The sequence below is a fragment of the Myotis daubentonii genome, chromosome 4 (genome assembly GCF_963259705.1).
Source record: "Myotis daubentonii chromosome 4, mMyoDau2.1, whole genome shotgun sequence".
Taxonomy (NCBI): domain Eukaryota; kingdom Metazoa; phylum Chordata; class Mammalia; order Chiroptera; family Vespertilionidae; genus Myotis; species Myotis daubentonii.
In genome coordinates this window covers 108040462-108052663 of record NC_081843.1, presented here as the reverse complement: position 1 = coordinate 108052663, position 12202 = coordinate 108040462, and positions in this window count along the sequence as shown.

The window sequence follows — 12202 nt, the reverse complement described above, 5'->3', positions numbered from 1 at the left end:
TAAAGTGCTCAGTAGATCTGCAGAACTTTCCAGGTGTCATTCCTGTTTTAACAAAAGTTACCTGGAGCCATAACACAGAAACTCAAATACAGATGGGACTCCTCTCTTCTGATATCATGGCACAAATACATGTTATTGGTCTCAACAGGGACCAACAGACGCAATACAGATGGTTCTATTATCCACCCTCATTCCTGGAAAAGAGCAGGAAACACCTGCATTTTCTGATGTGAGATTGTGATGGGGGAAGGGCTCAGCAAAAGCATTCATAGCAATAAAAGGCAGACTATTCATTTTCCTTTCATAACATGAACCAGAATCAAGTCGCTGGAAGCCAATTTTGAGTCTGAACAGATAATGTTTTCTGTATCCTACTATTATTTTTCTCCCCAGCATGTGCTCAATGAAGATAGTCAGTGAATAATTATCTGACTGCATAAGACCATTAGGCCAGGTTCCAGTGAGGTACCACAGCTGTGCTAGGGACCAGATACCAGAGAAAGAACACCATCGGGGCTTTTCACACCATCCATCGCCACCAGGAATAGTGCAGTGGAGAGAAGATAGGGCCCAAAGTGAGGTGGTCCCAACTTCCCAAGGTCGGCCATGAGACACCCGGGGTATAGGAGCCAGCAAGTGAAGTTATCTAAGAAAAGAACCACAATAACTGTGCTGGCTCAGATATCTCCTAAAACCCGAAAACCGGGATTGGCTTGTCTTTCAGTCTCTCCTCATGTGGGAGGGATGCAACCAAGATAGTCCAGTTACTTTTGAGCCTCTAACGCAGTGGTTCTCAACCTGTGGGTTGCGACCCCCAAAGGGGGTCGAACGACCCTTTCACAGGGGTCGCCTAAGGCCCTCGGAAAACACATATATAATTACATATTGTTTTTGTGATTAATCACTATGCTTTAATTATGTTCAGCTTGTAACAATGAAATTGGGGGTCACCACAACATGAGGAAATATATTAAAGGGTCGTGGCATTAGGAAAGTTGAGAACCACTGCTCTAAGGTAAAGGCAAAATGCAGGATGAACTTGACATTCAGGGGCACATACTCTGAAGTGCTTTTTCTGGAAGTGACCACAGTAGATTAAACCAAACCAACTCCTTGGAACACGTGTAGTTCTCTTCTAGAAAAGGGCCAGGAGTTGGCAAATGTGCTGCTGCCCATATTGCCTCCTCTGATCAAGCAGAAGTGTTTTGTTTATTTCATTAATGGTTTTCTTCTCATTAGGCTTGCTGCCACAGCCAAGTGGAGATTCCGCAGCCTGCCAGGATTGGGTCTGGCCTCTGTTTGCCTGTGTCCTGGAGGCTAGCTTTTTGCTTTCTGTCTCTAATTGTTTAAGAGCCTTCTTAAAGGTAGGACTTCAGGCTACATTAGAACCAGAGGGAAACATCAGCAGATAAAATCCCACCGAGAAGACTGAACAGCCTCAGGGGTTTGTGCCCAAAGATCGGATTGAATCCAGTAGCATTTCTGTCCGGGAGTCAGAAGCAGGATGTTTTTGGAAGGGCTAGGTGTTTTCTTCATGATTAGGTCTAAAGACAAAAAAGCCCACTCACTGAGAGCTGATTTTTAACTTTTTTAAAAAAATTATTATTGCTTATTTAGAGAGAGAGAGAGAGAGAGAGAGAGAGAGAGAGGCAGGGAGAGAGAAACAGCGATTTGTTGTTCTGCATATTTATGCATTCATTGGTAGCCTCCTGCATGTGCCCTGACCGAAACCTGGGACCAAACCTGCAACCTTGGCTTATGAGGATGATGCTGTAACCACTGCACTACCTGGTCAGGGCCGCTGGGACCCTCTTTTTTTTTTTTTAAGATGATTTTTTATTGATTTCAGAGAGAGGAAGGGAGGGAGAGAGAGTTAGAAACATCACTGATGAGAGAGAATCATCATTTGGCCGCCTTCTGCACGCCTCCCCCCCACCCCGCCTCCCCCTCACTGGGGATCGAGGCTGCAACCCAGGCATGTGTCCTGACCAGAAATCAAACCCTGACCTACTGGTTCATGGGTTGGCAATTACTGAGCCACACCAGCCGGGCTGGGATCCTCTTTTTAAAATAAAGGCTTACTATCCAACTCAAAATACAGGGACACCCAGTTTATGTCTATTTAACATTAATACATAGAGAATAAAAGTGAAATATTCATGCTTTCAGATGATTAGTTTATGTGACATAAATACTAAGGGGATAGGGTTTGTACTGATACCTGTGAAAAAGAGAACATGAGAAAGACCACAGTAGGATGAGGGGAAGATGTTACAAAGAAGAGTGAGCAAGAGAGGAAGAAAACTTACACAGGAAGACATGATGGTCTTTTGGGGCTAAATGAAGAGAAACAGCAAAAAGACCAAATAAGCCAGGTCTGAGCACAAAAGTACTCACACCTACTGGGATGAGGGCCGTCTCCCACTGGGCTGCGCTGGTTCATGGCATGTCCTCACTGGTCTTGGCTGAAGTTAAAGGAAGATCTAATTTGTACAAATATTTATCCTTAAGATATACTGTCAACAATTCCTTAGTGTGGAAAAATTTGAGGAAACCATCTGTGGGCAGAAAACAATGGCTCAAGGAATTTCCATAACAAACCATTTCGATATCAACAAAAAAATCTTTCAGGCAGGTGGAAATTTCATCCTTTTTCTCCTACTTTCCTGAAGACAAATGGGATGTTTACCTATTAGCCAGGGCAAGTCTATGTAGACCAACTGAACCACCTGAGAAGGAAACGGCTGTGACTGGGAGGGCCTGAGAGATTTCCAAAGATTGTCTCTGATGCATAGCAGATAGTAGCACTTGTGTTGCCGCTGAAGAAAATAGCTTTAATTGCATGTTTGCATTCATCCAAAATGAGAGTACGGTTTTCTGAGAGGGTGCCAGCAGAACTCTTCCATTCAGACACGGGCACTGCCTGGGAATCAGGAAACTGGACCCTGGTTTAAGCTTCGGTGATTGTCTATGGGAGCTTAGAAAAGGCTGCTGACCCCCTGACTGTAGCTTTCACATTCATAAAATGTGGAGATTAACCTACATGTCTCCTAAGATCCCTTCCAGGGCCAAGACTCCGGAAATCTACACTTCTCTCCGACAGCTCAGATAAAGGACTCAAGGAAACCATGTCTCTAAGCACGCCTTGATTATGAGGAATAAAATAATTAGGATAACACTACAGTTTGAGTAATAAAGAAATTTTTGTATTTGGGAACAACTGTGTTTTCTAAGCTCACTCCAATGAGGAATTATAGAGCCAATGGAAATGGAATTTGTAACTGTATGTCTCAGTGTGTATATAGTTATGGACCTTCCTCCATGCTAAAGAAGTATGTGTCAACATATCACTATATAATTTTCAAAAGTTGTGAAGTAGAGAGATGAAAGTTCTTTTTTTCCCCCCAAATATATTTTTATTGATTTCAAAAAGGAAAGCAGAGAGAGGGAGAAACATCAATGGTGAGAGAGTGTGCCCTGACCAGGAATTGAACTGTGACCTTCTGTTTTATAGGTCTACGCTCAACTGCTGACCCACACCGGCTGGGCGGAAAGTTCTATCCCTCAGAACAGCACAATAATTCTGGAGAAGGCAAACAAGGTGCAACAGAACTGACAGGGCTCAGGAATTGAGCACCTCAGTGGGCAAAGAGACACTGGACTAAATATCTTTATAGGCGAACCTGTGTGTGAGGTGAGGAACACATCAGCCTGGCCTGACTTGCCAGTAACAAGCTGTGTGATATGAGGCAGGTCCCTTAGCTTCTCTGTGTCTCAGTTTCCTTGCCTGTAGAAGAAGGGATTGGAGTGGATGCATTCCTAATCACTCACAGTTTTAGAGCCTTATGATTCTGTAAGAAGAAATTCTAATACAGTCAATTACAAATTGAAAATGTAAACAAATTGTATAGATGCATATTTTAAATCCTTAAGAGAATTAGTTCTTCAAAGACACTCATTTACATATCAACTATTTATAAGTTAATTAAAACTCACAGAGTCGCATTCCTTTAGACATGAAAGAGATTTTAGCAATCATTAATAACTGTTATAAAACTGCATCCTAGTTACTTGTGAATATCCCCCTTTATTTTGTGAATTCTTTCAGGGCATAAACAGTCTTCTGAATGCTTTTGAATCATAGGACTTAGACCAGGACAGATATAGAGTAGGTACTAAGTAAAGATTAACTCAATAAATTTTGCAGCTAAAAAAACAAAAACCCTGAGGAGGCCAGCTAAGCTGCCCAAAGCCACACAAGCAGCTGGAATGGAGCTTCTGCCCCCAGGAGACCCAACCAAGGAGGCCAAATGAGATCATTTTTCAATATGAAAGTCAGCAAAGGCATCTTTCTCATGCAAACAGGCTTCAGAGGATGTTAAGGCAGGCCAAATAAAACTGAGCAGACAGTAAAGCATCTAGTAAATACTCAATAACTGTTCACCAGTTGACTTAAACCTTCTTAAAAGGATAAAATTATATGTCTGTGGTAGCTGTATGAAAAGATAGGGCCCATAGGGTATAGTAACTACTAAAATGAAAGTGAGTACAAAGGAGAATGGGAACTTAGAGGTGAACAAACTGTGTTTATAAAAGTAGGGAAAGTTATTCCAGAGAAGGTGAAGTTAGGTCTTAAAAGATAAATTTTGCAGACAAAGAAATGGTAAAGGACATTTCAGACAGAGAGAAGGACATTGGCAAAGGCATGAAAAGGTAAGAAAAAAAATGGCAAAACTTCCATTGTGGATGTAGCAAAGGGAAGGACAGGAGACTAAGAGATAAATAATGGTTATGGTAGAGATGGGTGGGGGCACAGAGTGAAGAACTCTATCATAACTTGGTCAATTGGCCTTCACCCAATGCTCCCTGTGGGGCCTACTGATTGGGTAGCATGCCCACCACCATCTACAACTGATTAGACCAGAGGTGTACACCTGGCCCAAAGTCATCCCATCTTTTGGCTTGATTGTGACCAGCCAGATTTTCCTCAGACCTTTGTCTTAAGAGGTATGGTTGGTGACTGTCTGACCATACAGTATTGTAAGCTGGACCACATGGTCATGCAAACATAGGGTCAACTCTGACCTCATGGCAAGCCAAAGCCACAAGCAAGTTAATGCTACGGAGCAGCAGAAATGCTATGGGACTTGCAGAGTCTGTGGACAAGAAAAGAGAGCTGTCGTGCTGAGGGAGGTGGCAGTGAAGGAACACAAAATCAGAGTGAAAATGAGAGAGAGAGAGAGAGAGAGAGAGAGAGAGAGAGAGAGAGAGAGAAGTATAGATGGAGAGCCACAGAAAGAGATGCAAGGGGATCATTTCTGAGAGGAGCGTGTGAGAGTCGGCAATTGGGCCAAATGTAGCAGAGCCATCAGCCAGATGAGGACTTGGTTTCATCCATTAGATTTGACAATTACAAGTGGCCTCAAAAAGAATGCAGTCTCAGGGCACATGTGGCCTGAGTCTTGACATGATTATTTGGAGTCTGAGTGCACTGGAGTGTCTGTGACAGAAGGCAAATGAAATCTGGATGTGACGACTTCGCCTCTCAAGTGGTGAGGCTGTAGCAAATGGTTGCAAGGATGAGAGGATTCAAAACATGTTCAAACGGGCCATCCCCCTCTGAGTATATCATGGCGGAATGATCTCTCCTTTCCTCCACTCGATTTCCCCTAATTTGAGGAGGAATTGAGCTCTGCATCCTTCTGAGATGTTACCTTCCCTTTCATTAGTGATCACAACTAACACTGGTAATGTCCCATGGAGTCCACCCATGTACAACCCAGCAAGTGCCCGCTTAGTCTAACTACATACTATTCACACAGGGTGGGGCAAAAGTAGGTTTACACTTGTGAGGTCACAAAGCAGAGCTTATTGTTGTATCATTATTTATTAATTATGGTATTATTTTCCATCCTAACAACTGCAAACCTACTTTTGCCCCGCCCTGCATACTGAAAGATTGGATGCAGGGCCTCAGAAAACTGTCCCTTTCAAAGAAACATGTGTAGCCTCCGGCTGAGGAGAGATGGAGGGAGTGAGGTGAGCTAGGTTTTGCATTGTGACTTTTCTACCATGGGACCCTCAGAGTGTGGCTAAGCTCCATGTAGGCTGCGGCTGCATAGGTAGCAGAACAAACACCAAAAACATAACAAGACGTATTTCCTTGTGGCTGGCACAGCAGTTGATGCCTTACAGCAACCCTTGGTTTCTCTTTTATTTGGTGATACGACTTCCCAGTGAAGAGCAAGAAGCGTGGAAATGACAAGTGGTCCATAGGAGCATCCGTTATGTTTAAGAGGGTCCACAACACAATAGAGACCATTATAAACTTTTGAACAATAATAGATACAGAGGCAGAGCTGCCTCAAACAGATTGTCAAACTGCAGTGGGAAGGCCGGGGAGGGTTGGGGGGCAGGAGGTAGGGGGGTAAGAGATCAACTAAAGGACTTGTATGCATGCATATAAGCATAACCAATGGACATAAGACACTGGGTGATAGGGGAGGCTAGGGGACTGTCTAGGGCGGGGGGATAAAATGGATACATATGTAATACCCTTTGTAATACTTTAAGCAATAAAAAAAAAAAAAGAAAAAGAAAAATATACTGACCCAGGCATTACATATGTAACTACTTAAAAAAAAAAAAAAGAAAAAAAAAAGAGGGTCCACAACAAAGATTTTTGAACAAAAGGTTTCACAGTTAAGAATATAAAAGCATCCTCCAGGTCCAATATTAGAAAGGTGGGGAATGGTTACATAAAATATGGTCTATTCACAGACTATTGCAAAGGCACTAACAATTGCATTCATGGTGTGGTGTTAGAAGTCAGGGTGTCATCACCTTTAGGGTGTGGGGGCGGCTGGTAGGGCGTCTAGGGGGCTCTGAGAGCTGATAATATTCTATGTCTTCATCTGGGCGCTGGTTTTGCAGATGCATTTAGCTTGTGAAAATTTATTGAGTTATACTCTTTGGACATGTGCACTTTTTTATATGTATGTTATGCTCCAATAAAAGTTTAACTGAAACCTGGCCAGGTGGTTCAGTTGGTTGAGTGTCGTCCTGTACACCAAAAAGGTTGAGGGTTCTATCCTGGTCTCCGGTAAAGATTAAAAAAAGTTGGCTTAAAAAAATAATAAAGAGGGACTACAAGCTACTTGAAACTGTTGTTTGTTGTATTATCACATTCCCATTAGTTCCCTCAAAGGATCTTGGACGTAAAATCTTTCAGGAAAACAGCTCTTGCTTTTAAAACAGTCGAAATCTTTATTTTTTTTTTACCCAGTTTTACAGGAGAAATGAAAAGAGAAAAAAAAAACAAGCAACGTGTGAGGACCAAAGGAAGGGAAAAACCCACAACAGTGAAAGAATGTCCTTTGAGAAAGCTCAGAGTTGAGTTTCCTTTGTTTATTACTGGCTGAGAAGTCAAGGGAGCTAAAACAATAGAGCTGCTCTGCTCTCTCTGGTTAATGTTTTTGCCAAGTACATCAAGTCTGACTGTCATTTGCTTACCACCAGGGTGCACCCATGCACACACTATTCCAAATGCCTAACAAGATCAGCGTTTTTAGCACTTAATAATGGAGCTCAACCAAGCCACTTTTAAAAGAATGCTGAGGGGACGGCGGAGAGGGGAGGGTTGGGCCTCTGATACACTGTTTACCATAGCACCATTCTCACGTCCTCTGAGTTTTTTAACATTACGCCTACTGTCTGTTCCACTACAGCATGTATTTTAAATGCAAATCAACTCAGATGCAATTGGTAGTTAGGGGATGACAATAACAACAAAAAAGAACAAACTTCTGAATTCTATTTTTATTCTGGATGTAGCTGTCTTTATTAAAGTGACTGATGCTAAAGACCCATATCTCCAAAGGGGGAGTCTGAGTGAGTCTCAGGCTGTGAGACATCCACGGGTAGAGGACTCAGGTTCTCAGGGCAAAGGCCAGCGGAGATTCCGTTCTGCTAGCATCGCCTTCAGGGTTCTCAGTGCTTTGTTAGTGCCCTGGTTAAAAGGTGCCATAGGTTTTGAGGGACCTGCTCCTGATGCTGATTCCCCATGAGCGCTGTTGTGTTCAGTGTATGATTTTGCAAACAGTTAAGAATGCGCATCGGCATAGTGGTAGGCAGAAACCCCTGTGCCTAGGATGTATTTCTCTTGAGCAACAATTGTGTAAGACTTACAAATTGTCAGGCATTTTCCTACACATGTTAAGTGCATCGTCTCATTTAATTCTCAGAACGTAGTGAGGTTGGTTCTATTCCTATCCTGTTTTACAAATGAAGGAACCAGGAGCCAGAGAGACTAATGGAGAGCAGGGCAACAGGGCTTCAAGTGGAGACCCCTTTGGATGGTGTGGGAGGGGGAGGTCCTACCCTAAGTCATACCAGAGGGCGGGCTATCTTAAAAGGCGAGTTTGCTGAGAAGTAAGATTCTGTTAGAATGAGGCTATCGTAGATCAACCAAAGAACCTGTATGCATATATGCATAACCCATGGGCGCAGATAATAGGGTGGTGAAGGCCTGGGGTGGGGGCAGAGGGGGGAGGAGTAGGGGAGACAGGCTAGAAGGGGTCAATAGGGGAAATAGGGGAACATATGTAATACTTTCAACAATAAAGATTTAATTTTAAAAATGAATGAGGCTATCATGTAAAAGGGAGCATACAACATAAACAAATTGAAAGAAAAAAACCACGTGGTCATATCAATTGATGCAGAAAAAGCATTTGACAAAATTCAACACCCATTTTTGATAAAAACTCTCAGCAAGGTGGGAGTAGAAGGATCATACCTCAACATAATAAAAGCCATATATGACTGGCCCACAGCCAACATCATACTCAATGGACAAAACTAACACCATTTCCCCTAAGAACAGGAACAAGACAGGGATGCCCCCTCTCACCACTCCTGTTCAACATAGTATTGGAAGTGTTAGCCATTGCAATTCGGCAAGAAGAAGAAATAAAAGGCATCCAAATTGGAAAAGAGGAAGTAAAACTGTCCTTATTTGCAGACGACATGATATTATACATACAAAACCCTAGAGACTCCATCAAAAAACTACTAGACTTAATACATGAATTTGGCAATGTAGCAGGATACAAAATTAACCCCAAGAAATCTGAGGCATTTCTATACACCAATAGTGAACTTTCAGAAAGAGAGATTATAAAAACAATCCCGTTTACCATTGCACCAAAAAAATTAAGCTACCTAGGAATAAACTTAACTAAAGAGGTAAAAGACCTCTACTCAGAAAAACTACAGGACGTTGAAAAAAGATATAGAGGAAGACATAAACAGATGGAAGAACATACCGTGTTCATGGATTGGTAGAATCAACATCATTAAAATGTCCATACTACCCAAAGCAATCTATAAATTCAACGCACTTCCCATTAAAATACCAACGGCATACTTCAGAGATCTAGAACAAACTTTCCAAAAATTCATCTGGAATAAAAAAAGACCCCGAAGAGCTGCAGCAATCCTGAGAAAGAACAAAGTAGGTGGGATCTCAATACCAGATATCAAACTGTATTACAAAGCCACTGTTCTTAAAACAGCTTGGTACTGGCACAAGAACAGACATATAGATCAATGGAATAGAATAGAGACCCCAGAAATCTACCCAAACCACTATGCCCAATTAATATTCGACAAAGGAGGCAAGAGCATACAATGGAGTCAAGACAGTCTTTTCAATAAATGGTGTTGGGAAAATTGGACAGACACATGCAAAAGGATGAAACTAGATCACCAACTCACACCATACACAAAAATAAACTCAAAATGGATAAAAGACTTAAACGTAAGACGGGAAACCATAAAAATACTAGAGGAATCCACAGGCAGCGAAATCGCAAACATATGCCGAAGAAATTTCTTCTCTGATAATGCTCCTAGGGCAATGGAAACTAAAGAGAAAATAAACAAATGGGACTACATCAAAATAAAAAGCTTTTGCACAGCAAAGGAAACCATCAAAAAAACAACAAGAAGACCCACTACATGGGAGAACATATTTACCAATGATACCACCGATAAGGGTTTAATTTCCAACATTTACAGGGATCTCATAAAACTTAACAAAAGGAAGATAAACAATCCAATAAAAAAATGGGCAATGGACCTAGATAGACACTTTTCGAAAGAGGACATACAGAAGGCCGAAAGACATATGAAAACCTGCTCAAAGTCACTAATTATACGAGAGATGCAAATCAAAACGACAATGCGTTATCATCTCACACCTGTCAGAATGGCTATCATCAACAAATCAACAAACAACAAGTGTTGGAGAGGATGTGGAGAAAAAGGAACCCTTCTGCACTGCTGGTGGGAATGCAGACTGGTGCAGCCACTGTGGAGAACAGTATGGAGCTACTTCAGAAGACTAAAAATGGAACTCCCATTTGACCCAGTGATCCCACTACTAGGAATATATCCCAAGAAATCAGAAACGCCAATTAGAAAGGATATATGCCCCCCTATGTTCATAGCAGCACAATTCACCATAGCTAAGATTTGGAAACAGCCTAAGTGCCCATCAGCAGATGAGTGGATTAGAAAACTGTGGTACATATACACAATGGAATACTATGCTGCGGTAAAAAAAAAGGAACTCTTGCCTTTTGCAACAGCATGGATGGAACTGGAGAGCATTATGCTAAGTGAAATAAGCCAGTCAGAGAAAGATAAATACCACATGATCTCACTCATTTGTGGATTATAGAGAACAACATAGACTGATGAAAAGGGACAGACCCAAAGACTGAGAAACAGCGATCAGGCTATCAATCCCCAGAAGGAAAGTAGGGGAGGGCGGGGGTAAGGGGAAGAGATCAACAGAAGGACTTGTATACATGTATATAAGCCAAACCAATGGACATGGACAACGGGGGGATGGGAGCATGAGTTTGTGTGTGTGTTGGGGGGGGGTTGGGGGTTAATGGGGGGGATGAGGACACATTTGTAATACCTTAACTAATAATTAAAAAAAAAAATGAATGAGGCTATCATGTAAAAGGGAGCATACAACCTCACTTGGTAAAAACTGGTTTTCAAGTTTTGCCACATATGTTTAAATTCATGGCCAATTTCCCTTTCTAATTTAATCAGGTGCTTACACTATTTTCAAGGGTTTGATGAAGTCGTCAATACATGAAGCAAGGCTGGGTGTGATGCATTATAGTCATTGCACTGACTCGAGTCACTAAAACTGGTTATTCTGGTCACTTGAAATTGATTAACTGAAACCTCCCTCCCTTCCTTCCTCCCTCTCTTCACTTCCTGCCTTCCTTTCTTTTCCAGGTTGGATTAGCTATTGAGCTAAATTCCACACAAAATCAGGCCAAGCATGGACTATGGACACTTTTTGCATAAACCTTTTGTATACAAGTTTCTAAAAGGCTCAGCTGCTTACTTCTCTACATATGATGTTTCCGTGGGTAGAGAAATTCTTTCAGAAATTGATTTAATGGGAATAAATGAAGCTTCAATGGTAAGCAGGCATTGCTTGAGCTGCCTAAGGCACAGGCTTCAGGCATCAGGATCATGTGATCGGGGATATTGTCCTCGGCTGCCTTTCTGTACATCTGAAGATGAGTAAAATCCTTCCTCGCTTTCACACTGAGCACACAGGGCATCAAGCAATAAGAAGCTTGTCGAATCACCTGCTAATTGTACTCCAGACTCTGAAAAGAGGAAGTGTCATCATGGAATTAACACTTTACAATTTTACAATGAGGGAATGACGGATAAGAATGGAGAAAATAATGCTGTGAATGTATAAGGGCAGAAGATGTGACATTGCCTTTTACAATTCTTCCTTCCATTTATTATAACAAAAATGCTTTTCGGATTTTTTTTCCCAAGTTTTCCATTTTGGTGCCAGGTGCCTGAGGCTTAGTGATAGTTTCTCTTTTGAGAACAAATTTGGATTTTAAAGCATTCCAATCGATGCAGATCAGTGATTAGCAAAGTGGGGGCTAAGGACTATGCCAATCAGAATTAGCTGAAGTGCTTGTTAAAAAATGTGAATTCTATTTATTGAATTAGAATATTTGGATGTGGGAGTCTAGTTCTCTACATTTTTAACAGGTCCCTATGTCTGTTAAACACACTAAGGTTTGGTGTGTGTTAAATTTAGGTTTAAATCACTGATTTAGAAAATTCAGAGAATTCACAATAG